Source organism: Pleurodeles waltl, chromosome 6 (assembly GCF_031143425.1).
Source record: "Pleurodeles waltl isolate 20211129_DDA chromosome 6, aPleWal1.hap1.20221129, whole genome shotgun sequence".
NCBI lineage: Eukaryota > Metazoa > Chordata > Amphibia > Caudata > Salamandridae > Pleurodeles > Pleurodeles waltl.
In genome coordinates, this window is record NC_090445.1 from 679,061,676 (window position 1) to 679,085,696 (window position 24,021).

A 24,021-nucleotide genomic window follows, 5' to 3' on the forward strand; every position below is an offset into this window, starting at 1 on the left:
CCATGAAAACGTGCTGTCTATAAATGACATTGCACTACCACACAATGCTTTAGTTATATTAAAAAATCACCCCTCCTCATTTCCAGTAAAGGTAGGTGGGTCAGGAACATTTGTTTCTCTAAAAAGTGGGCCATGGCTCTAAAAAAGTTCAAAACTACTGCCCTAGCAAACAAAAATAGTCAGGCGTTTGGCGTGCTGCAGGAGCTCATTCAAGATGGAGGACAAACATCTAAGGATTAGTCTACCCTGGCCCTTGCAACTTTTAATTATGCTGTAAGGCCCATGGGAGTGAGGTCAGTGGACTATCAATAGTGCCCTTGCTATTGATGCAAATAAAGTAAATGGATGACCCATCCACTTGCAGGCCAGAAACACAGTCATAATGTTGGTGCATTTGATCCCTAACATCCCTAAGCCTATGTGCCAATACATTTGCTGCACTACTGAGAGCTACATCCACAACATGGACCTGTTTATGGGTTTCATAGCCATGGTCCTATGATGCAAAGCCAATGGGAGGGTGTCACCACTCCTGGAGCTGCCAGTGCTTAACCCTGGATTTAAGACTCATGGGAGGGAGAGACGTTTAGTGCTTGAAGATGGCTGAAATGCCCATGGAAGATGGGCAAGTGGCAAAGCAATGTTACCATTGACTCTTGAGCAAAGAAAATGTGCCTCCCCACTCCCAATTACTAGTTGTCCTGTACAATATAGCCTTAATTTTGGTGCATTAGGTACATAATACCCTCCGGCAGATGCACCTGCTGAATTGTTGATGACTATGGGGGTCATTCCAACCCTGGGGGTCGGTGCTAAAGGGGCGGTCAACCCGCCAACAGGCAGGCGGTAAAAAAAATGGAATTCTGCCCCTGGCGGAAACCGCCAACACAGCCCGCCACTTTAACACTCCGACCGCCACGGCGGGACAAACAAACAGTGCGGTGGTCACCGCCAACAGACAGGCGGCAGACAATGTACCGCCCACCCTATCACAACTCACCAATCTGCCACCATTTCCGGGGCGGGAGCCCCGCCGATAAAAACACGGCGGAAACAGACTACGAACGGGAAAACGCTCACCTCTACACACTCCACGAGGAATCTGGACAGCATGGAACCAGAACAACACAACCTACCAGCTATTGTCTACCTGCTCCTCTACCACGAGCACGAACGCTGGCACAGAAGACAATGGTGAGTACTGCACCTACGACACAGTGGAGGGGGGAGGAGAAAAGATTACGGGCACACACATACGCGACACACCCAATCAATGCAGAGCAACAGCTCAGAGTGACACCCCCAAACCCTCGGAAGAATGCAAAGACAAAATAATATGACCATGAAATTCAAATATATTGTAAGGCTAAGAAAAAAATTATTCGATCATCTTATAACTATATACACTTATGTAAATTGTCCTGGCAAAATAGTCTTTCAGTCATTGTACGTGGGCCAATGGTCCTCAACACATGGGCAAAGCCCACACAGGAGACCCGAATCCATTGGAGAGAACACTGCAGGGGCATCAGATAGCAAAACTACAAGCACCTCAGGGGGAAGGGAAGGGGGGGCCCTCAGCCACATGACTCCACGACGCCAGATCCACGAGGGGCCTCCATGGCCACTGTTCCATCCTGGGGAGTGCAAAGCCACAGTCTCTCAAGTCTCTACAGTGGGTGGTTTGCCCACTGTGCCATCCTGGGGAGTGCAAAGCCACAGTCTCTCAAGTCTCTACAGTGGGTGGGTTGCCCACTGTACCATTCTGGGGAGTGCAAAGCCACAGTCTCTCAAGTCTCTACAGTGGGTGGGTTGCTTACTGTTCAATACTGGGGAGTGCAAAGCCACAGTCTCTCAAGTCTCTACAGTGGGTGGCTTGCCCACTGTGCCATCCTGGGGAGTGCAAAGCCACAGTCTCTCAAGTCTCTACAGTTGGTGGTTTGCCCACTGTGCAATCCTGGGGAGTGCAAAGCCACAGTCTCTCAAGTCTCTACAGTGGGTGGGTTGCCCACTGTGCCATCCTGGGGAGTGCAAAGCCACAGTCTCTCAAGTCTCTACAGTGGGTGGGTTGCCCACTGTTCCATCCTGGGGAGTGCAAAGCCACAGTCTCTCAAGTCTCTACAGTGGGTGGGTTGCCCACTGTGCCATCCTGGGGAGTGCAAAGCCACAGTCTCTCAAGTCTATACAGTGGGTGGGTTGCACACTGTGCCATCCTGGGGTGTGCAAAGCCACAGTCACTCAAGTGGATTACAGACTCCACTGGTACTGGAGGAGTCTTGGTGCCCAGAGTGTATCGTGCAGCCCTGCCCGACACAGATCCGGCCCTGCCCCTTCTGCCAATGGGCCAGCGGTGCTTGAGAGGAAGGGCCCAGCGGAGCGGTGCAGAGACGGCGGTGCCCAGCGGAGCGGTGCTTGAGATGAAGGGCCAAGCGGAGCGGTGCTTGAGAGGAAGGGCCCAGCGGAGCGGTGCTTGAGACGGCGGTGCCCAGCGGAGCGGTGCTTGAGATGAAGGGCCCAGCGGAGCGGTGCTTGAGATGAAGGGCCCAGCGGAGCGGTGCTTGAGAGGAAGGGCCCAGCGGAGCGGTGCTTGAGGCGGCGGTGCCCAGCAGAGCGGTGCTTGAGATGAAGGGCCCAGCGGAGCGGTGCTTGAGAGGAAGGGCCCAGCGGAGCGGTGCTTGAGAGGAAGGGCCCAGCGGAGCGGTGCAGAGACGGCGGTGCCCAGCGGAGCGGTGCTTGAGATGAAGGGCCCAGCGGAGCGGTGCTTGAGAGGAAGGGCCCAGCGGAGCGGTACTTGAGAGGAAGGGCCCAGCGGAGCGGTGCTTGAGACGGCGGTGCCCAGCGGAGCAGTGCTTGAGACGGCGGTGCCCAGCGGAGCGGTGCTTGAGATGAAGGGCCCAGCGGAGCGGTGCTTGAGAGGAAGGGCCCAGCGGAGCGGTGCTTGAGATGAAGGGCCCAGCGGAGCGTTGCTTGAGAGGAAGGGCCCAGCGGAGTGGTGCAGAGACGGCGGTGCCCAGCGGAGCGGTGCTTGAGATGAAGGGCCCAGCGGAGCGGTGCTTGATACGGCGGTGCCCAGCGGAGCGATGCAGAGACGCCGGTGCCCTGTTCAGTGGTTCTTGTCTTGAAGGGCCCTGTTCAGCGGTGCTTGTCTTGAAGGGCCCTGTTCAGCGGTTCTTGTCTTGAAGGGCCCTGTTCAGCGGTGTTTGTCTTGAAGGGCCCTGTTCATCGGTTCCCGAGACGGCGGTGCCCTGTTCAGCGGTTCTTGTCTTGAAGGGCCCTGTTCAGCGGTTCTTGTCTTGAAGGGCCCTGTTCAGCGGTTCCCGAGACGGCGGTTCCCGGTTCAGCGGTTCTTGTCTTGAAGGGCCCTGTTCAGCGGTTCTTGTCTTGAAGGGCCCTGTTCAGCGGTTCTTGTCTTGAAGGGCCCTGTTCAGCGGTGCTTGTCTTGAAGGGCCCTGTTCAGCGGTTCCCGAGACGGCGGTGCCCTGTTCAGCGGTTCTTGTCTTGAAGGGCCCTGTTCAGCGGTGCTTGTCTTGAAGGGCCCTGTTCAGCGGTTCCCAAGACGGCGGTGCACTGTTCAGCGGTGCTTGACCTGTGTCTCCAGGGCACCAGATCCGGCCAATATATGGTGTTCACTCGCCATCCGACTTCTCGCTTGCGGGGCCCTCCTGTGCTGGTGTCCCGTGCCCGTGGGTGTCCTCCTTCAACCCCGGAATGGGGCTGGTTGGCCCCTCCTGGGCAGCTCACCTGCTGCCGGACTTGTCGGCCGTGCTGCCCTTGCCATCCTTCCGTGGGTCTCTGTGGCCCTTGCCTCCCTTTGTAGAAGTGCTAGGTGGCACCCCACTTCCTGACGGTGCCAGGGTAATGCCTGTGGAGGTTGCCGTCTCTGTCCTCTCGCGCCGGGCCTTCCCTTTTTTGGATTTCTTTCCAGGGTGTGGGCTGGCTGTCCCTTTACTGCTGTCCGATGTACCTGCCCTTGAAGGTGGTGGACTCCAATATCCCTGGACAATGGTCCTTGTAGGTCCAGGGGTTGTGGTGGCTGAGGTGCTGATTGGACTCTTACGAGATGGAGGGGGTGGGTCAGGTGATGGAAAGAGGTTAATTTTGGAGAGGAAAAACTTTTTAGGAGCAATGGGAAGGGTAGGGGCAGTGGGTATGGGAGTGGAGGAAGAGGATGTGGTTGTAGGAGAGTCAAGTGTGCTGTCTTTGGGTGCAGGTGCTTGTGGTGGAGGCTGTCATGAGGTGGATGGCTGTTGGGTGGGTGGCTGCCTGCGTTTGTGTGGTTTGGTGGAGGGGGTGACAGACACAGTGGGAGAGGACACAGGAGACGTGTAAATGGCAGTGGGGGTGGTGACTGCACATGTGCGGAGTGTTCTGGTGGGTGTGCTGGTGATGGACGTAGTGGCTGATGATGTTGTGCATGCAAGTGTGAGTGGAGACGTCACAGGGAGGGAGGAGGGAGACGAGGAGGAGGGGGACACAGAGGAGGCAGTGGCTGTTGGTATGTCTGCATGTGGCTGTTGCTTGTGTGAATGCTTGTGTGATGTGTGGTGCTTATGCCTGGATGAGCTGCCCTTGGGTGTTGAGGTGTGTGCAGGGTGGTCTGTAGGTGTGTCTGGGATAGGCAGAGGAACAGGGGGAGTGGGACTGGGTGGAGGGAGTTGGAGGAGGGAGGCAGGAGACAGGGACAATGGCTGCCGTCAGTGCTGAGTCCAGAGCGTTGAACGATCGCTGATGGGCAGCCTGACCCGAATGAATGCCCTCCAGGTATGCATTGCTCCGGTGCACCTCCCTTTCTACACCCTGGATGGCATTCAAAAGGGTAGACTGCCCAACAATGAGCGTCCGGAGGAGGTCAATGACCTCCTCAATGAGGGCAGCAGGGGTAACTGGGGCAGGGCCTGAGGTGCCTGCGGCGAAGGAGATGCCCGCCTTGGTGTGCGAGCGGGCACGGGGCGAACGCTGAGGGGCTGCTTGGAGGGCGGAGCTGGTGCGCTGGGTGGCGGCTGTACCTGTTGTTGCGGTGGGCACGGATGTTGCCGCCACCACAAGGGAGCTCCCTTCCGAGGACGTGTCTGTGTCGCTGATGTCTCCACGGGTCCCCGTTGTGGAGCCCCCCTCGCCCTCCATCTCACTGGTGAAATCAGAGTCCGTTGCATGGCCCTCCGGGGCCATGTGAGATGCAGCTCCCTCGTGCTCCGATGCCACTTCTCCTCTGCCTGATGATGCTAATGCACACATGAACAGGAAGAGCAGCAAAAAAAAGGGGGGTGGACATAAAGACATGTTGAGTGCATGCATTGGCAACACAGTTGGCGGAGAGGACAGACACAGAAGCCCCCTGCACTACGCCGCGCACTTGGGGTACACTACTCAATCAGTGAGACTTGCCCTACAAGCCAATGGACGACAACTGCACACATAGGTGACACAGGGCCATGGATAGCTGTACTTGGCACCCTACAGAGGTGGGGGGCGGGGGCACAGGGCCATGCCTTACGGGTGGGACTAGCCTACAGAAATCGCCCTTGCCTAGGGATACCCACAGCCCTCCTCCCCTACCCAGACACCTCCACTGCACGCTAAGATAGCAGAAAGTGCTGGTACTTACCCTCTTGTGTCTGCTGTGATGTCCTCACGCGCCCATCCAAATCTGGGTAGGCCACCGCCAGGATCCGGGACATCAGGGGGGTCAATTGACGACTGGCACCCCTCCTACGTTGGGAGGCCATCCCCAGCAGAGCCTCCGCGGTCTTTCTGCTCCCGCGGCGGATGTCCTCCCACCTCTTGCGACAGTGGGTGCCCCGTCTGTTGTGGACCCCCAGGGTCCGGACGTCCTTGGCGATGGCACGCCAAATGTCAATTTTCTGATCGGCGCTGACCTATGTGACATGTACAGGGAGAGGAAATAAAATATCATAATTTTCTGCATGCTCGATGTGAGTGGCCCCCCCTCCCCACCCTTGTCATATGGCACATGCTCTCATCTGTCGTTTGATGCATGCCTCATTCGCTCCCCTCCCCACCATCGTTCATTCACCCCACTCAACCCACGCATTGGCCGTAAAGCATGGTCCCAGTGTACTCACCAGTTGGTCTGGAGGACCGTAGAGTAGCGCATACTGGGGGAGGACCCCATCCACGAGTGTCTCCAATTCTTCAGAAGTGAAGGCAGGGGCCCTTTCCCCAGTCGCAGCAGCCATTGTCTCTTCCAGACCGAGGTCACAGCAGCACTTGCAGTATAGGTCCTCTCCTGTGGATGATCAGGTCTCGAGTGATTAAGCAGATAGAAAATGGCGGTCACGCCCACGGCGGCGCGTACCGCAGCGGTGCGTACCGCGACCGCCGGCGCACATCGTCATTGGCTCCTGAAACCCATAGGGTTCAATGTTAACCAATGCGGTCTTCCACCGCCTACCTCCACGGTGTGCCACGCCAGCGCATTGACCTCACATCCCATTGTCACACTTCACAGGTCAGGCATTTCAAGGGCCCGCATGGCTTAAATTCTACTGCGTCACACAGGCCTTGCATCGCCACTCATACAAGCCATTCAATGCATAGATATTCGTGTACTGTGCAAGCTGTGGGAACGTACCTGTGGGTTGAATGACTCTGTGCTCCATGTTGTTCTTCCTAGGCACCGTCCGCTGGGACTTGCGAGGAGATGGAGGAATCTTCCTGTGTACAGACCGCTGGTGGACCTGTCGACAATGGAAGAAAGACATGTCATACTGACATACAGACTTGACAGAGCCACTATACAGGAACTGTGTGCCCAGCTGGAGCCAGACCTGATGTCACCCATCCGCCAACCCACAGGGATTCCCCCTCTAGTGCAGGTTCTGTCAGTACTCCATTTTTTGGCAAGTGGGTCATTTCAAACAACAGTGGCCATTTCATCAGGGATGTCTCAGCCTATGTTTTCAAAGGTGTTGTCCAGAGTGTTGTCTTCCCTGATGAAATACATGCGGAGCTACATTGTTTTCCCTGAGGTGGGCGAATTGGCTACAGTGAAGGGTGATTTCTATGCCCTTGGACAAATTCCCAACATCATTGGTGCCATTGATGGGACCCATGTGGCTTTGGTTCCCCCCAGAGAAAGTGAACAGGTGTACAGGAACAGAAAAAGTTATCATTCGATGAATGTCCAGGTGGTCTGTTTGGCTGACCAGTACATCTCCCATGTAAATGCCAAGTTCCCTGGGTCAGTGCATGACGCGTACATCGTGCGAAATAGCAGCATCCCTTATGTGATGGAACAGCTACAGAGGCACCGTGTGTGGCTAATTGGTGACTCTGGTTACCCCAACCTGTCATGGCTACTGACCCCAGTGAGGAATCCCCGGACCAGGGCAGAGGAATGGTACAATGAGGCCCATGGGTGTACTAGGAGGGTGATCGAACGCACCTTCGGTCTCCTGAAGGCCAGGTTTAAGTGCCTGCACATGACAGGTGGGTCCCTAATGTACTCACCAAAGAAGGTGTGCCTGCTGTATGCTTCACAACCTGGCTTTGCGACGCCAGGTGCCTTTCCTGCAGGAGGATGGTCCAGATGGTGGTGTTGTGGCAGCTGTGGAGCCTGTGGAGAGTGAAGAGGAGGAAGACGACGGGGACGACACAGACAACAGGGACACAGTGATACAACAGTATTATCAATAACACACAGGTAAGAATCAACACCGCCATTTTACAATTACTTTCAGTCTCCTGCCTCTCTACCGTCTGAGTTTCCCCCCAGTGTATGTTAACTGAGTTGTGACTTTCCCTTCCAATTTCAGAGATGTGGGCCCCACTGCGTGACCTCTGCTTTGTTTCCCCATGGACTACAGCTGTGTGACAGTGGTATGTTGTCATCACAATGTAAATGAACATTTTGGCACCGTTATGTCTAATACATTTGTTCACAGTACAAGCAGACTCCAGATTATTTTTGTGCAATAAGTGATTTTATTAAAGTGCTCAATTTAGGGACGGTGATGGGTGATGGTGGAGGAATGTCCATGGCAGAGTCCAGAATTTCAGTCTCACAGGTGCATTGTCCATATGCCTGTGGAAGGATGGAGCAGGGGCAGTTTAAGGTTGGACAGGGTGACAATGTGGGACAGTGGGATGACATCAGGTGGTATCCTTTGCTGGCGGGGGTCTTGGCATCCTACTCTGTCTTCTTCCGAGATCTCAGGCCCCGCTTGCGGGGTGGTTCTTCTTCTGCAGGAGATGGGGTTCTGGTGGCCTGTTGTTGTGTGGGGGCCTCCTGTCCACCAGCGCCGGCGGAGGTGGTAGCCTGTTCTTGGTCCATGCTAGTGACAGGGGCCCTTTGTGGTGCCACATGGTCCCGCAATGTGGTGACAATCTGGTTAAGAGCCATGACGATGGTCCCCCTTGCGGAACTAATGGTTCGGAGTTCTTCCCTGAACCCCATGTACTGTTCCTCCTGCAGTACCTGGATATCCTGGAACCTGGCCAGTACCGTAGCCATCGTCTCCTGGGAGTGGTGGTATGCTCCCATGATGGAGGAGAGGGCCTCGTGGAGAGTGGGTTCCCTGGGCCTGTCCCCCCCCCTGTCGCACAGCAGCCCTCCCAGTTCCCCTGTTTCCCTGGGCCTCTGTCCCCTGGACCGTGTGCCCACTACCACTGCCCCCAGGTCCCTGGTGTTGTTGGGGTGGTGGGTCAACCTGGGTGCCCTGTAGTGATGGACACACCGCTGATTGACGTGTCCTGGAGACAGAGGCATGGGCCCGCTGGGTGGGAGCTGTGCTGGTGTTCCCAGAGGGGGTTAGGTCTGCTGTGGCCTGTGGCTGTGTGAGGGGAACCGACTGTCCTGAGGTCCCCGATGGGCCGGGCTGGTCATCTGGGTCCAGGGAGACAGAGCTGCTGTCATCACTGGGGGCCTCTTCTGGGGGTGGAATGGAAATTTCTGGACCCTCCTGGGCGGTGTGGTGGCGTTCGGGTCCTGCAGGGGTATAAGAGTATGGTTATTGCTTCTGTGTGTGCCATAGTGTGCAATGGGTGGGTGCCCGTGTACCCCAGTGCTGGCATTCCCTTGTGGGGGCTGTTGTGACGGTGGCTTGTGGGGGAGATGGATATGTGCAGTGGGCATGCTTTGGTGATGGGTGTCCATGCTTTGTGGACGCATGCAGGGCTAGGTGTTGGGATGGGTGGGTTGTGATGGTGAGCCATTTGCAAGGAGTTGGTGTGATGGGGGTGGGGGGGAGGGTGGTGGTATGATTTGGCATGCAGGTGGAGTGGGGGGAATGAAGTAGTGAAGATTTGACTTACCAGAGTCCATTCCTCCAGCTACTCCTGCAAGGCCCTCAGGATGCAGGATGTGCAAGACTTGCTCCTCCCATGCTGTAAATTCTGGGGGAGTAGGTGGGGGTCCGCCGCCAGTCTTCTGCACCGCGATATTGTGCCTTGATACCATGGAACGCACCTTCCCCCGTAGGTCGTTCCACTGCTTCCTCATGTTGTCCCGATTTCGTGGATGCTGTCCCACAGCATTGACCCTGTCCACTATTCTTTGCCATAGCTCCATCTTCCTGGCAATGGTGGTGTGCTGCACCTGTGTCCCGAAGAGCTGGGGCTCTATCCGAACTATTCCTCCACCATGACCCGGAGTTCAGCGTCTGAAAACCGGGGGTGTCTTTGGGGTGCCATGGGGTGGTGTGGATGAGGTGTGGGGTGGTGTATGTGTTGTAGAGTGTGGTGAGTGTGGTGGTGTGTGGTGTTTTGTGCGTGGATATTGTGTGGGTGATGGAGTGATTTGCCTCTGTGTGATGGTGTTCTCTATTTTGTGCTGTCTCTCTCTGGCCTTCTGTCGGATTTTTTGGTCGTAAGGGTTTGTGGGTGATGTGGGTGTGGGTTTTATATTGTATTGGGTGTGTGGGAGTGGTGTGTGTATGTGTCTCAGGTGTGGCTGTGTTTTGTAAAGGTGTGTGTATTTTGAGCGCAGCGGTGTGTGCCGCCAATGAAATACCGCGGTTGAAAGACCGCTGCGGGGATTTGTGGGTCGTAATGGCATGGGCGTATTTCTGTTGGCGTGACGGTGGAGGTTTGGTCATCGCCAGTTTTTCGCTGGCTGTTGGTGTGGCGGACTTTTGTGGATGGTTTTTGGCGGTTTGGCAGTTGCGGGTCAGAATGACCGTGGCGGTTTCCCGCGCCCGCGGCGGTGTTATGGCGGTCTTCTGACCGGCGGAAAGCGCCTTTTACCGCCGAGGTCAGAATGACCCCCTATATCCCTAATATGGACCCACACATATAGCCCTGGAACAGCAGTGCCACCTGGCTAATTGGGTATTAGGTGCACAATGTATCAACATTTTCTCTGTAATTTACTGTGCAGCCAACCCTGTCCACTGACTGCACTCTAATGTACAGTATTAATTTGAATATATTGGACACTTAATATCCCTGGAGTCTGGTGCCACTGCACCTGCTGCATTATTGATGGTTATGCCCCTGATAAGGACACATGCACATAGATATGGCATAGCACCGTAAGGCCCAGATGAGGGGTCCCTCTCCACCCAGCCCTACAGCTACAGTCTACCAATGCTATGTCCAGGAGAGGGGGCTTCACTTCCCTTTACCCCACAGCTATGATGTGGTGCTGCAAGGCCCAGGGGAGGAGAGACTCCTTCCCCGGGCCTTGCAATTAAGACCCAGTACTATAAAGTCTGACCCAGAGGACGGTGCCCTTTAGCCACACGGAGGCCCCATTTATTGGGTCTCACAATGTGAGGGCTGGGGCCAACTCTGTGAGACCCAAACGAGAAGGCCACTTTCACTTGGGCTCACAGCCATTATTTAGCGCTGTTAAACCAAGAGGTGTGGGACACTCTACACTAGGCCTTTCACTCATGGGCTGGTGCTAAGAGGACTACGGGATGAGTATTAGGGTCTTCTTCCCTGGGTCTGCAGTTAAAATCCTGTGCTATTAGGTCCAGGGGAATTGAAATGAGAGGTGGGAGCCATGGTGTAGTGCAGCAAGGCCCAGGAGAGAAGCACCTCCACTTAGTAATGGTCTAATTCTGTTTGGCACAGGGGACGGGCTCCTCCTACCTGATCCTTGAAGCCATGGGCTAGTGCTTTGAGGCCCAGTGGATGAGAGTCCCCTTACCAGAGCCTTCCAGCAATAGCCCAGTGTTTTCAGGCCTGGGGGCGCAGGGTCCCCCAGCCATGGTTTGGTGCAGCAGAGACAGTCTATCCCTGTAAGGCCCAGGGGCACTCTACCCTAGAGTGGCAGCAATAGACTGCACTGGAAGGCCCATAGGTTGGGAACCACCTTCCCTGAGAGACCCAGCTATACTTCAAGGCTGTCAGGATCAAGGGAAATCCCCCAAGTCATGATTTAGCACTATGAGTCCCAGGTGAGAGGGCCTCGCAGGTGTGATCTAACGCTGTGAAGTCCAGTGGAGGGGATCCTTTTTCTCCCTCCCTCTGCCAGTCCTCACAGCTACGGAAGAGAGAAAAAGACCAATTACCTATGGTGCATCGACGGAGGCCCCATGTTATTGAGCTAAGGGCAGGCCCCTGAGCAGCTACCCATACTGTCGATGCCTGGTCCAGTCCTGTCTGGTTTATGCTGCACTTCTTTGGCCAATAACCTTCTTGACCAGTAGCATTGCTAGTGTTTCATAGGCAATTAATGCCATTTGCCAATGAGCCACTATGACCTCTTTCAATTCCCACACACATTACCTCCTCTCTGTGCTGGTCTCAGAACTCCATTGCTCTTCAGAGCAGCTCAAACACAGCTCCAGTGCTCCATGGAGCAGCTCATACATGAAACACCAGCGTTCAAACAAAATAACTGACACTCGGATCTCCAGTGCTTCATAGACTAACTCACACACAGAGCTCCAATACTCTACAGAGAAACTTACACACAGAGCACATTGTACACAAAGGAGCTCACACATGGAGCTTCTGTACCTATGTGTGTACAGACCAGCTCACACTTGGGCACCGTACCTCAAAGAACTGCTGCTGGACTATGCCCAAAGGTTGATTGCTGCTATGGACTTGCAGAACCTGAGCCTACAGCACACACCAGTAACAGCCTTTATAATGAGTGGGGTAGGTGCTACAAATGTGAATTCCTACATTTCCTTTCTCGGACCATGCACAAACTAAAATCCAAACAACCTAAAAATGGCTACCCTAGGAACGGGTGCCTTTGGTTCAATGTGAGAAAGACAGTGTTTATTTGAACAATTATCAAGACTGTGTCAATCGGTAAGTGATAACATGTTTTAAAGTTTTGAAAGCATAAAAGAACAAGGAAGAAGTAGAAAGTGATGACAAGTATAAAAGGGTGAGTACAGAAAGAGCCAAACAAATTATTTTATTGACATTAGTGAGGTCAGGTAAAAAAAAAACTCCACTCAAGCTGTCTTATGAATGTTTCCATAGGATGCTACTAACAACTTTAGGTCCAAAAAGAAAATGATAGTTACCTGAGACTGGGAAAATGAGTTGAAGATTGTTAGTCTTGCAAATGTCTCAGATACTGCAGAGAAATGGAACAGACAAGATCCTTTCAGAAATAATTTCTGGGAAGAGAGAGAGGTATATTGTAAACCCAAATAAGAATTCGGAACTATGTTTTGTGGGTGAAGGATACTAGGATGTTCAAAGTGAGGCTGAAAAAGGATGAAATAAAAAAGCAACTGTTTAACCAAAGTTGGACATTGGCAAGACGTCTGGTGATCCAAAAGGTGAGTTTTAGGGTAGGCTTATATCCCAAAAATAAGACCAAACTCTAAAAATTGATTTGAAGCAATGTTCCTTTCAGAATTACATCAACTTGTTTCTGCCCATGTGCTCACTGGTCTCCAAAACAGGCGCTTATCTTTTTCAAAGAGCAGTGAAGTAACCACTCTCCTACTTGTGGCTGAAAAACAATATGCATACAAAAAATAGTTATTGGTTTATACCTACTTCAGGTTTTTCTTGGCAAAGCTTCCCTTTTCAGAGCCTGGCTGGCCATTTAAACTTTCAGACATTTCCCTGGGTCTTGGAGCCGCCACTGGAGAACAGTTTTTGAGAACTGGGAACACTGCTATCACCTCAGTCACTTTATCCAGTTCTCTGAAGTAATTAGAGAGTGAGAGAGAGAGCACTGAAGCATTTGTTAATCTTCATGCACTTGTCATTGCTTGTATTGTACTACAAAGCTTAACATTTGGCGAAGAGGAACAATGTGCAGGAGGCAACTTTGACATCACACTGAAGCGAGGTATAGGCTGCCCAATCATCAAGTACACCCTTACCTCCAGTTACCAATGCAGCTGTTGGTGGAGTTTGAACCATAACTATGGTACTACAAAAGATCATTTGCTGAAACAACATGCTTGGCATGTAGTCAGGAGACTGCTGCAGCACTCATCTCCCAGCAATGCATGCTTTACAAGGTACTGATTTTTTTTTATTATGGAGCCCTGGGAGTGTGTATCAACTATACCTCCTCAAAACTATTAGTTCAATTCCTTCAGGGCGTAGGGGAGGTTTCCGTGTGAAAGGGAGTAGTCTTGTAAGAATGGAAGTGAAGTTCCAGAGGAGTCACCCATATTGCCCTCGATAGTCCTTTCAGGATGGAGGGGAGGTTCCCTTCAGGAAGGAGGCTAGGTTTCCATAAAGGAAGGAGGAGTCATTGTGTACCACACTTAGGTGGTGGCAGGACAGAGGGGAGATTTCCCTTCAGGACAGAGGGGATGTTTCTACGCGGAAGGCAGGAGTCATCCCTTTCCTCCATTCATTAGCCCCTTCAGCACAGAAGGTTTTTAGGAATTCTAACTTTTTATATAGATGTCCTTTAAGCATATGGAAGCTGTTGTGTTGTACACGTATTCCGGTGCAGCAAAGTTAATTGCTCATCCTCAAGTACATCGGTTTTCTTTGTACTTTTTACTGAATTGATCTGTATTAAGATATTGTTTCCATTAAAATATTAAGGAGTTTTAATTGTGCACTTAGTTTTGTACAGCTGCAGGCAGCATTATAGGTAAGTACTATATTTTTGTGCTATTACAATTTTATGGCAGAGTATTGCTTGTTCTCAGACTTACTATTTTCCATTACACTTCTTTCCTCATGGTACTTCATTAAGGTACTGTTCTCTCTTCTACTGTGTATTAAATTATGTGCTGAATTGTCCTCTAGCCATATTGTTATATAGGTGAGTATTTCATCAGCAATTGCCTTGGCTGCAGCTACTATGGGTCAACCATCTCCATTCCACTCAGATTCCTGTGAACCTGTTTACCCTGGAAACAATGGAAGAAATTATTCAAATTTTATTTGATCCCTATTCAGGGAAAACACATTTTCTTCAGTCAGGAAACATACTGTTGCACAGTTTGTTGACTAGAGAGCAGGAACATTTTTATGAAAATCTCCCTAAGCCAGAAAAGGATGAAGACACTGTGAGAGATAGTGATATGTTCATAACTACACCTAATAAATTGCAGGGACATTTTGGCAAATAAAATAAATGTAGTGTTAGAGAGACATAAATTCCTCAGCAGGAACAAACACAAATGTGAAAGAGTAACAAAAGACATTGTAGTGTTAAAAGGTTTAGTTAATACCTGTGACTTTAGAAATGTGACTCATTCTCTTATAAGACATCCGCTGGTGTATTGCATGAACAACAGTAAGATTCAAGAGAAATTATTAGCTAGGAATCCTGGTCTGAAGGATGCAATAGGCATAGCAAAGAGTGTACAACATACAGCTGATTGTATAAAAGAAATGAAGTCACCTCTAGATAACCAAATTCATAAAGTCAAAGATTCGGTCAAGAAGGAGATTCTATTAAAGGGAATAATATTTTTTCAAATATTAACAAAATAAGAAAGAGTCCTATAGAAAATAAGATAATGTGTTACAGGTGTGGCAACAAGGGGCACTTAGCAAACAAGTTAAATTGCACAGCAAGGAATGCACTGTGTAAAATATAAGAAATGTAAGGGAACATTTGAGTATGCAGGGGAAAGTGATGATTTAAGATTACCAAAATGTGAAAACACAGTGGGCACTACAAATGTTTCTCCATATACAGATTCATATTTGCCTTACAGAATTATTGATAGAAAGGATTTATTTTTTCAAAGTTTGATAGTGAAGCATATGTCTTACAAAGACTTGACATAAATCCCATAGGATATAACAAGGATCCTATTCATCTGGAAGGGATGGTCACAATGCAAATGTAATTTAAAGATAGAATCACAGTAGGAAAAGTTTACATTGCAAGAAGAGTAATGAATCTTTTAGGATGAAAACATCAAAAAGATCTAGGAATCAAGTTAGATCCTTCCCGAGTGGAACCGTTGTTGTTAACAAAAAGATCAGATTTGTAAGGAGTTTCCTGAGGTTTTTTGTAATGAGTTAGGACATGTAAAAAATGTTCAACATAGAATAATATCAAAGAAGGGTGCTAGACCATTGGTACACAAATGACGATGAGTACCGCTCATGATAAGAAAGCAACAATTAGAGCAAGTAAAATTACAAGTTGTAATTGAATCCATAGAACATGCAGAATGGCTGTACCCGATTGTTTTAGCCTCCAAATCGAATAATACATCCATCTGGTTATGTATATCTCTTAGATACATTATGCTAATATCTGGGTGGATTGCCACCCTTTACATAATATTAACGAAATGTTAACTATGGATGGTGAGTCACATTTTTTTGTGATACACCTTTCTTCAGCCTATCATCAGGTTGAACTCCATCCAAACAGTAAATCACTTATGATTACTCACGCCCTAAGGTAACTATAACTTGCGCCCTTTCCATGCACTGCTAATTACCCCAGATATTACAGCAATCATGACAACTTCTATAACGTCCTTAAAGCTATAAATGAAACATTAGCAGTCAACTTTTGAAGAAAAAACTGTGCATGGCGGGGACGCGAGTTCTAGTTACCTTAGTGGGCGAGTTCTAGTTTCTGGAAAGAACTCTAACTATAACTGAAGAATTTCTATGGTTTTGTACAAGTAAAAAATTGTTATTGGTTTATACCTACTTCAGGTTTGTCTTGGCAAAGCTCCCCTTTTCTGAGCCTGGCTGGCCATTTAACCTTTCAAACATTTCCCTGGGTCTTGGAGCCACTGGAGAACAGTTTTTGAGAACTGGGAACACTGCTATGACCTCAGTCACTTTATCCAGTTCTCTGAAGTAATTAGAGAGTGAGAGAGAGAGCACTGAAGCATTTGTTAATCTTCATGCACTTGTCATTGCTTGTATTTTACTACAAAGCTTAACATTTGGCGAAGAGGAACATTGTGCAGGAGGCAACTTCGACATCACACTGAAGCGAGGTATAGGCTGCCCAATCATCAAGTACGCCCTTACCTCCAGTTACCAAAGCAGCTGTTGGTGGAGTTTGAAGCCTAACTATGGTACTAAAAAAGATTATTTGCTGCCACAACATGTTTGGCATGTAGTCAGGAGACTGCTGCAGCACTCATCTCCCAGCAATGCATGCTTTACAAGGTACGGATTTTTTTTTTATTATGGAGCCCTGGGAGTGCGTGTCAACTACACCTCCTCAACACTATTAGTTGAATTCTTTCAGGGCGTAGGGGAGGTTTCCATGTGAAAGAGAGAAGTCTTATAAGAATGGAAGTGAAGTTCCAGAGGAGTCACCCATATTGTCCTTCGATAGTCCTTTTAGGATGAAGGGGAGGTTCCCTTCAGGAAGGAGGCTAGGTTTCTATAAAGAAAGAAGGAGTCATTGTGTACCACACTTAGGTGGTGGCAGGACAGAGGGGAGATTTCCCTTCGGGACAGAGGGGAAGTTTCTACTTGGAAGGCAGGAGTCATCCCTTTCCTCCATTCATTAGCCCCTTCAGCACAGAAGGTTTTTAGGAATTCTAACTTTTTATATAGATGTCCTTTAAGCATATGGGAGCTGTTGTGTTGTACACGTATTCTGGTGCAGCAAAGTAAACTGCTCATCCTCAGGTACATCTGTTTTCTTTGTACTTTTTACTGAATTGATCTGTATTAAGATATTGTTTCCATTAAAATATTAAGGAGTTTTAATTGTGCACTTAGTTTTGTAGAGCTACAGGCAGAGTTATAGGTAAGGACTATGTTTTTGTATTATTACAATTTTATGGCAGAGTATTGCTTGTTCTCAGTCATACTATTTTCCATTACACTTCTTTCCTCATGGTACTTCATTAAGATACTGTTCTCTCTTCTGCTGTGTATTAAATGATGTGCTGAATTGTCCTCTACCCATATTGTTGTATAGATGAGTATTTCATCAGCAATTGCCTTGGCTGCAGCTACTATGGCTCAACCATCTCCATTCCACTCAGATTCCTGTGAACCTGTTTTACACTGGAAACAATAGAAGAAATGATTCAAATCTTATTTGATCCCTATTCAGGGAAAACACATTTCCTTCAGTCAGGAAACATACTGTTGCACAGTTTGTTGACTAGAGAGCAGGAACATTTTTATGAAAATCTCCCCAAGCCAGAAAAGGATGAAGACACTGTGAGAGATAGTGATATGTTCATAACTACACCTAATAAATTGCAGGGACATTTTGACAAATAAAATAAATGTAGTGTTAGAGAGACATAAATTCCTCAGCAGGAACAAACGCAAATATGAAAGAGTAACAAAAAACATTGTAGTGTTAAGAGGTTTAGTTAATACCTGTGACTTTACCAAATGTGACTCATTCTCGTATAAGACATCAGCTAGTGTGTTGCATGAACAACAGTAAGATTCAAGAGAAATTATTAGCTAGGAATCCTGGTCTGAAGGATGCAATAGGCATAGCAATGAGTGTACAACATACAGCTGATTATATAAAAGAAATGAAGTCACCTCTAGATAACCAAATTCATAAAGTCAAAGATTCGGTCAAGAAGGAGATTCCATTAAAGGGAATAATATTTTTTCTTATATTAACAAAATAAGAAAGAGTCCTATAGAAAATAAGATAAAGTGTTACATGTGTGACAACAAGGGGCACTTAGCAAACAAGTTAAATTGCACAGCAAGGAATGCACTGTGTAAAATATAAGAAATGTAAGGGAACATTTGAGTATGCAGGGGAAAGTGATGATTTAAGATTACCAAAATGTGAAAACACAGTGGGCACAACAAACATTTCTGCATATACAGATTCATATTTGCCTTACACAATTATTGATAGAAAGGATTTATTTTTTCAAAGTTTGATAGTGAAGCATATGTCTTACAAAAACTTGACATAAATCCCATAGGATATAACAAGGATCCTATTAATCTGGAAGGGATGGTCAGAATGCAAATGTAATTTAAAGATAGAATCACAGTAGGAAAAGTTTACATTGCAAGAAGAGTAATGAATCTTTTAGGATGAAAACATCAAAAAGATCTAGGAATCAAGTTAGATCCTTCCCGAGTGGGACCGTTGTTAACAAGAAGATCAGATTTGTAAGGAGTTTCCTGAGATTTTTTCTAGAGTTAGGACATGTAAAAAATTTTCAACATAGAATAATATCAAAGAAGGGTGCTAGACCATTGGTACACAAATGACAATGAGTACCTCTCATGATGAGAAAGCAAGAATTAGAGTAAGTAAAATTACGAGGTGTAATTGAATCCATAGAATATGCAGAATGGCTGTACCCGATTGTTTTAGCCTCCAAATCGAATGATATATCCATCTGATTATGTATATCTCTTAGATACATTAATGCTAATATCTGGGTGGATTGCCACCCTTTACATAATATTAACGAAATGTTAACTATGGATGGTGAGTCACATTTGTTTTGTGATACACCTTTCTTCAGCCTATCATCAGGTTGAACTCCATCCAAACAGTAAATCACTTATGATTACTCACGCCCTAAGGTAACTATAACTTGCGCCCTTTCCATGCACTGCTAATTACCCCAGATATTACAGCAATCATGACAACTTCTATAATGTCCTTAAAGCTATAAATGAACCATTAGCAGTCAACTTTTGAAGAAAAAACTGTGCATGGCGGCGGGCGCGAGTTCTAGTTACCTTAGTGGGCGAGTTCTAGTTTCTGGAAAGAACTCTAACTATAACTGAAGAATTTCCATGGTTTTGTACAAGTAAAAAATTGTTATTGGTTTATACCTACTTCAGGTTTTTCTTGGCAAAGCTCTCCTTTTCCGAGCCTGGCTGGCCATTTAACCTTTCAAACATTTCCCTGGGTCTTTGAGCCAGTGGTGAACAGTTTTTTAGAACTGGGAACACTGCTATCACCTCAGTCACTTTATCCAGTTCTCTGAAGTAATTAGAGAGTGAGAGAGAGAGAGCACTGAAGCATTTGTTAATCTTCATGCACTTGTCATTGCTCGTATTTTACTACAAAGCTTAATATTTTGTGAAGACGAACATTGTGCAGGAGGCAACTTCGACATCACACTGAAGCGAGGTATAGGCTGCCCAATCATCAAGTGTACCCTTACCTCCAGTTACCAATGCAGCTGTTGGTGGACTTTAAAGCCTAACTTTGGTACTACAAAAGATCATTTGCTGCCACAACATGTTTGGCATGTAGTCAGGAGACTGCTGCAGCACTCATCTCCCAGCAACGCATGCTTTACAAGGTACTGATTTTTTTTTTATTATGGAGCCCTGGGAGTGTGTGTCAACGACACCTCCTCAACGCTATTAGTTGAATTCCTTCAGGGCGTAGGGGAGGTTTCCATGTGAAAGGGAGAAGTCTTTTTTTTTTTTATAAAGAATTTTTATTGATTTTTGCAAAAGAAAAAAAATAACCATGATACAAACGTCATAACACGATGCCAACGGGCATCCAACATTGGTCGAACCTGTGATCCCAGATAGCACTAATATTACAGATAACAGATAACATAGTATTCAGGAGCCTAGTGCGGCCTCCCATTTCCCCCATATCCTATTATATTTATTCGGACAACCTCTAGCCTCGTATACAAGTTTTTCACTCTGCGCACACCAATCCACTCCCTGTCTCCATTTAGCCAATGATGGGGCATTCTTGGCCTTCCAGTTTGCCACTATGTCCCTCTTAGCCACTAAGCACGCCACCCCAAGGAAAATTCGATCTGGTCTCCTTAGCTCGATGTCACCCATGATCCCGAGGAGGAGGGGTAGAGGCTCTCTCTCTATATTCTCCTGCAACACCTCAGAAATCTCCCCCAGGACCGCTCCCCAATAGGCTACCATGGCCGGGCAGGTCCACACCATGTGGAAGAAGTCAGCTGTAAGGTTTCTGCAGCGGGGGCACTCCGCGTTGGGGCGGAGGCCCGCTCTGTGTAGTTTGTCGGGTGTGAGGTATGCTGTGTGCAAAAAGTAAGTTTGTATCAATCTGAAACGGGTGGCAATCGCCAGGGCCCGTGGGGCCATTAGCGCCTCACCCCATTCCATCTCTTCCATGGGGCCCACCCACCCCTCCCATCTCTGGCGAAGCACCCCCAGGGAGCCCGAGGTGCCGGAGACCAGGCTGCGATATATCTGGGAAACACCTCCCCTACCTAGGCTCCCCATCAATGCCTTGGCCTCCATGAGGCTGCATTCAGGTATGTTTTCCCCCTCTCGGATATGTACTGATAAGGCATGTCGGAGCTGGAGGTATCTGTGGAACTGTGTCTTGTTTAATGAAAAGTTTTTCTGGAGATCTTCAAAGGACCGTATGTGTGCCCCGTTCCAGACATCGCCTAGTGTGGAGATGCCTATGTTGTCCCAGTTCCGAAACCCCTCCAAGCCCGCCACCTCCACCAATTGCCTCCCATGCCACAGTGGGGTCTGCTGGGTAAGTCGTCCCCACCACCCCGTCGACTTTTGAGCCGTCCGCCATCCCTGTAGAACCACCCTGGTCACATCTGGTACGTCTCGAGAGATCGGACCTCCATAAAGGGTGTCCAAAATCCGTGGGTAACCCATCGTTTGGAGCTCCAGTCGGTACGCCGGGTCTGTCCACCCACCCCCCATCCAGTCATTAATCACAAGTACTTGTGTCGCGAGGTGGTAGAGAGTGGATATTGGACATGCCCAAACCTCCATCATATACATCCCTCTGGCAGGTTTTGAGCGCCAATCGTGGGCGGGCTCCGCTCTATATAAATTGGCGCACCAATGAGTCCATTTCCCCAAACCATTTCCTAGGGATGGGATGGGGAAAATTTTGCAGGAGGTAGAGGAGCCTAGGAAGGATCATCATCTTATAGATCGCGATTCTACCGAGCAGGTTAAGGGGGAGTGTCCTCCAGTGTAGGAGATCACTTCTGATTTTTCTGGTTAACGGTGTAATGTTAAGTTCCCATGACAACTCAGGGAGAAGTGAAATATACATTCCCAGATATTTGAAGCTTTTCTTCGTACTGGAATGTTTTGCTGCCAGTCCACACAATCCCCGGAGCGGTGTAGGGGGACCAGTAGGGACTTGGCAGGGTTCAGGATCAGCCCCGAGGCCTCCGCGAAGAGGCCCAGGATCTCTAGCACGCGGGGGCCACTTTTAGCCGGGTTGGATAGGTATAGGAGGACATCGTCTGCGTATAGCGCCACACGGTCTTCTGCACAGGCAGGCCAGGACCAGCCCTTGATCAGGGGATCTCCTCGCAGCAGTATCGCAAGAGGCTCTATCATTAATGCGAAGAGCAACGGGGATAGCGGGCAACCCTGCCGGGTTCCGCGGCCAATAGGGAATGGGTCAGAGACCACTCCATTCACCCGGACTCGAGCTGTCGGTTTGGAGTACAGGAGTCTCACCAGGCCTCGGAATCTGGGACCGAGTCCATTTTTCTGCAAGACCAGTTCAAGGTAAGACCAATCCACTGTGTCAAAGGCTTTTTCAAAGTCCAGCAAGAGTAATGCCAAGTGTGCGTGCGACAGAGTATTGCGATGTGCCAGAGCCAGATGCAACCGCCTAATGCAGTGCCTGGTGCTACGAGTGGGCATAAAGCCACACTGGTCAGGGTGCACTAGTGTAGGCATTATCTCTTTCAGTCTAGAGGCCAGGGTCGAGGAAAGCACTTTGATCTCAATGTTTAGAAGTGAGATGGGTCGGTATGCCGAACAATGTCTCGATGGGGGCTGAGTTTTAGGAATCACTACTATTGTCGCTTGGTCAATCTCGGTGGGAAATCGGCCTAGCTTCTCGGCTTCCCCATACATGTTGAGTAAGTGGGGACCCAATATATCACTGCATTTGCTATATAGCTCTGCCGGGAATCCGTCAGGGCCGGGGGTCTTGCCCGATGCCAGGCTGGAGATTGCACTGGTGATCTCTGCAAGGCTAATAGTTTAATCTAGCCTGTCTCTTGCCTCCAGGGAGATCCTGGGGAGAGTGATCTCATTCAGGAGGGGAGTCTCTTTCTCAATAGCGGGGCGGGGGTGCATTGCATAGAGGTGGGCATAGTAGGACGCAAAACTTTGTGCGATTTCAGCTGGTGTCCTAGAGAGGGCGCCCGAGGGCTCCAAAATCTCAGGTATAACCCTGCTGGCCAGAGGACGCGCGGCCAGCCAATGTAGGAGCTTCCCATTTTTGTCCCCCCAGCCATATATACGGGCCACCGAAGCTCTCCAAATGCACCTGGCTGAATCTAGCATTATGTGTTTAATTTCTTCTCTAACCATAGTCAGCTGTCTCAGGGCAGCGGCAGACGAAGAAGTCATTTGTTGGCGTTCCAGTCTCAGGGCCCTGGCCTCCAGGTCAGATATCTGGGAGTTCCTGTCCCGCTCGCGGGTACGGAGAAGGTACTTGGCATGCCCTCTGAGGGTAGCCTTACAGGCGGCCCATAATGATCCTGGGGAGCGGACCGACCCCAGATTCAGATCGAAGTATTGAGTTAGTTGATTTCTGATCTCTTGGGTGTAGTCTTTGTCTTGTAAATACCATGCGTTTAGGCGCCATACTGGGCGTTTGGAGGGATCCGCTCCACCCAGTCGGACCCGCACTGGTGCGTGGTCCGAGACTCCCCGGGGGAGTATGTCTGCCCCTGTGACACTCGAGAGGTCCAGAGCAGACATGAATACCAGATCAATTCTGGATTGAGTCCGGTGAGCGGCCGACATGTGGGTGTACCGGCGATCCCTAGGGTGCCAAGTTCTCCATACCTCGCAGAGGCCAAGGCTCTCAGTCCAACTAGTAAGAGCCGAAGCCCTGGCTAATCTACTGGCCATAATCTCGCCGGATACATCCAAATCCGGATCGAGAACCGCGTTGAAGTCCCCCCCCAGCAGGGTGGTCCCCTGGGGCAATCCCACAACCACTCGGCGAAGCGAGTGCAAGAAGGCATCAAGTCTCGTCGGGGGGGCATACGCAGATATAAAATTTATCGGAGTTCCATGAAGAGTCCCCGTAGCCACTACAAATCTGCCCTGTGGGTCGGCCTGTGTTGCTGTGATCACCACAGGCAGAGAGCGGTGAAGTAAAATGGCTACCCCTCTAGAGCCCCTGGAGAAGCCTGCGTGGTATACTCTCTCATACCCTCCCCGTATGAGCATGGGGCACCTAGTCCCAAGGAGGTGGGTTTCCTGCAGAAGGACCACTAAGGGGGAGTATCTGCGGAGAGTGTTAAATACTGCTGACCTCTTAATCTTATCCAACAGACCATTTACGTTCCAAGAAAGAACCTGAGTTAATGAGTGCCAGGCGTGAATTGTATAGGTGGTGCATAGGGCTGAGTGTCAGGCTGTGGACCCAGGGACGACCATTTCAAACAAAACAGTAAGATAATAAGGAAGCTAATCAACTTCTTCCTATCTAGGCTAACTTCAAAAACCCCTCCCCCCAACCACCCTCCTCCCCATACTCCCACCCCGGAAGCATCTGTCGCCCAAATACCCAACCAAAACCAGACAGCCAGCAGGACTGTCCTTGGGGTGGAGTGGTGGACCCCTCCATATAGTCGGATCAATTACAATTAGTGGTGACCTGCCAAGTCTCAGGTATCTTATAGTAGAAAGGCATGACGCCTTCTGTAGTGACCCTTGTAAGGTCTGCATAGGTGAAACGGACATCTCAAGTCATTTTGGACT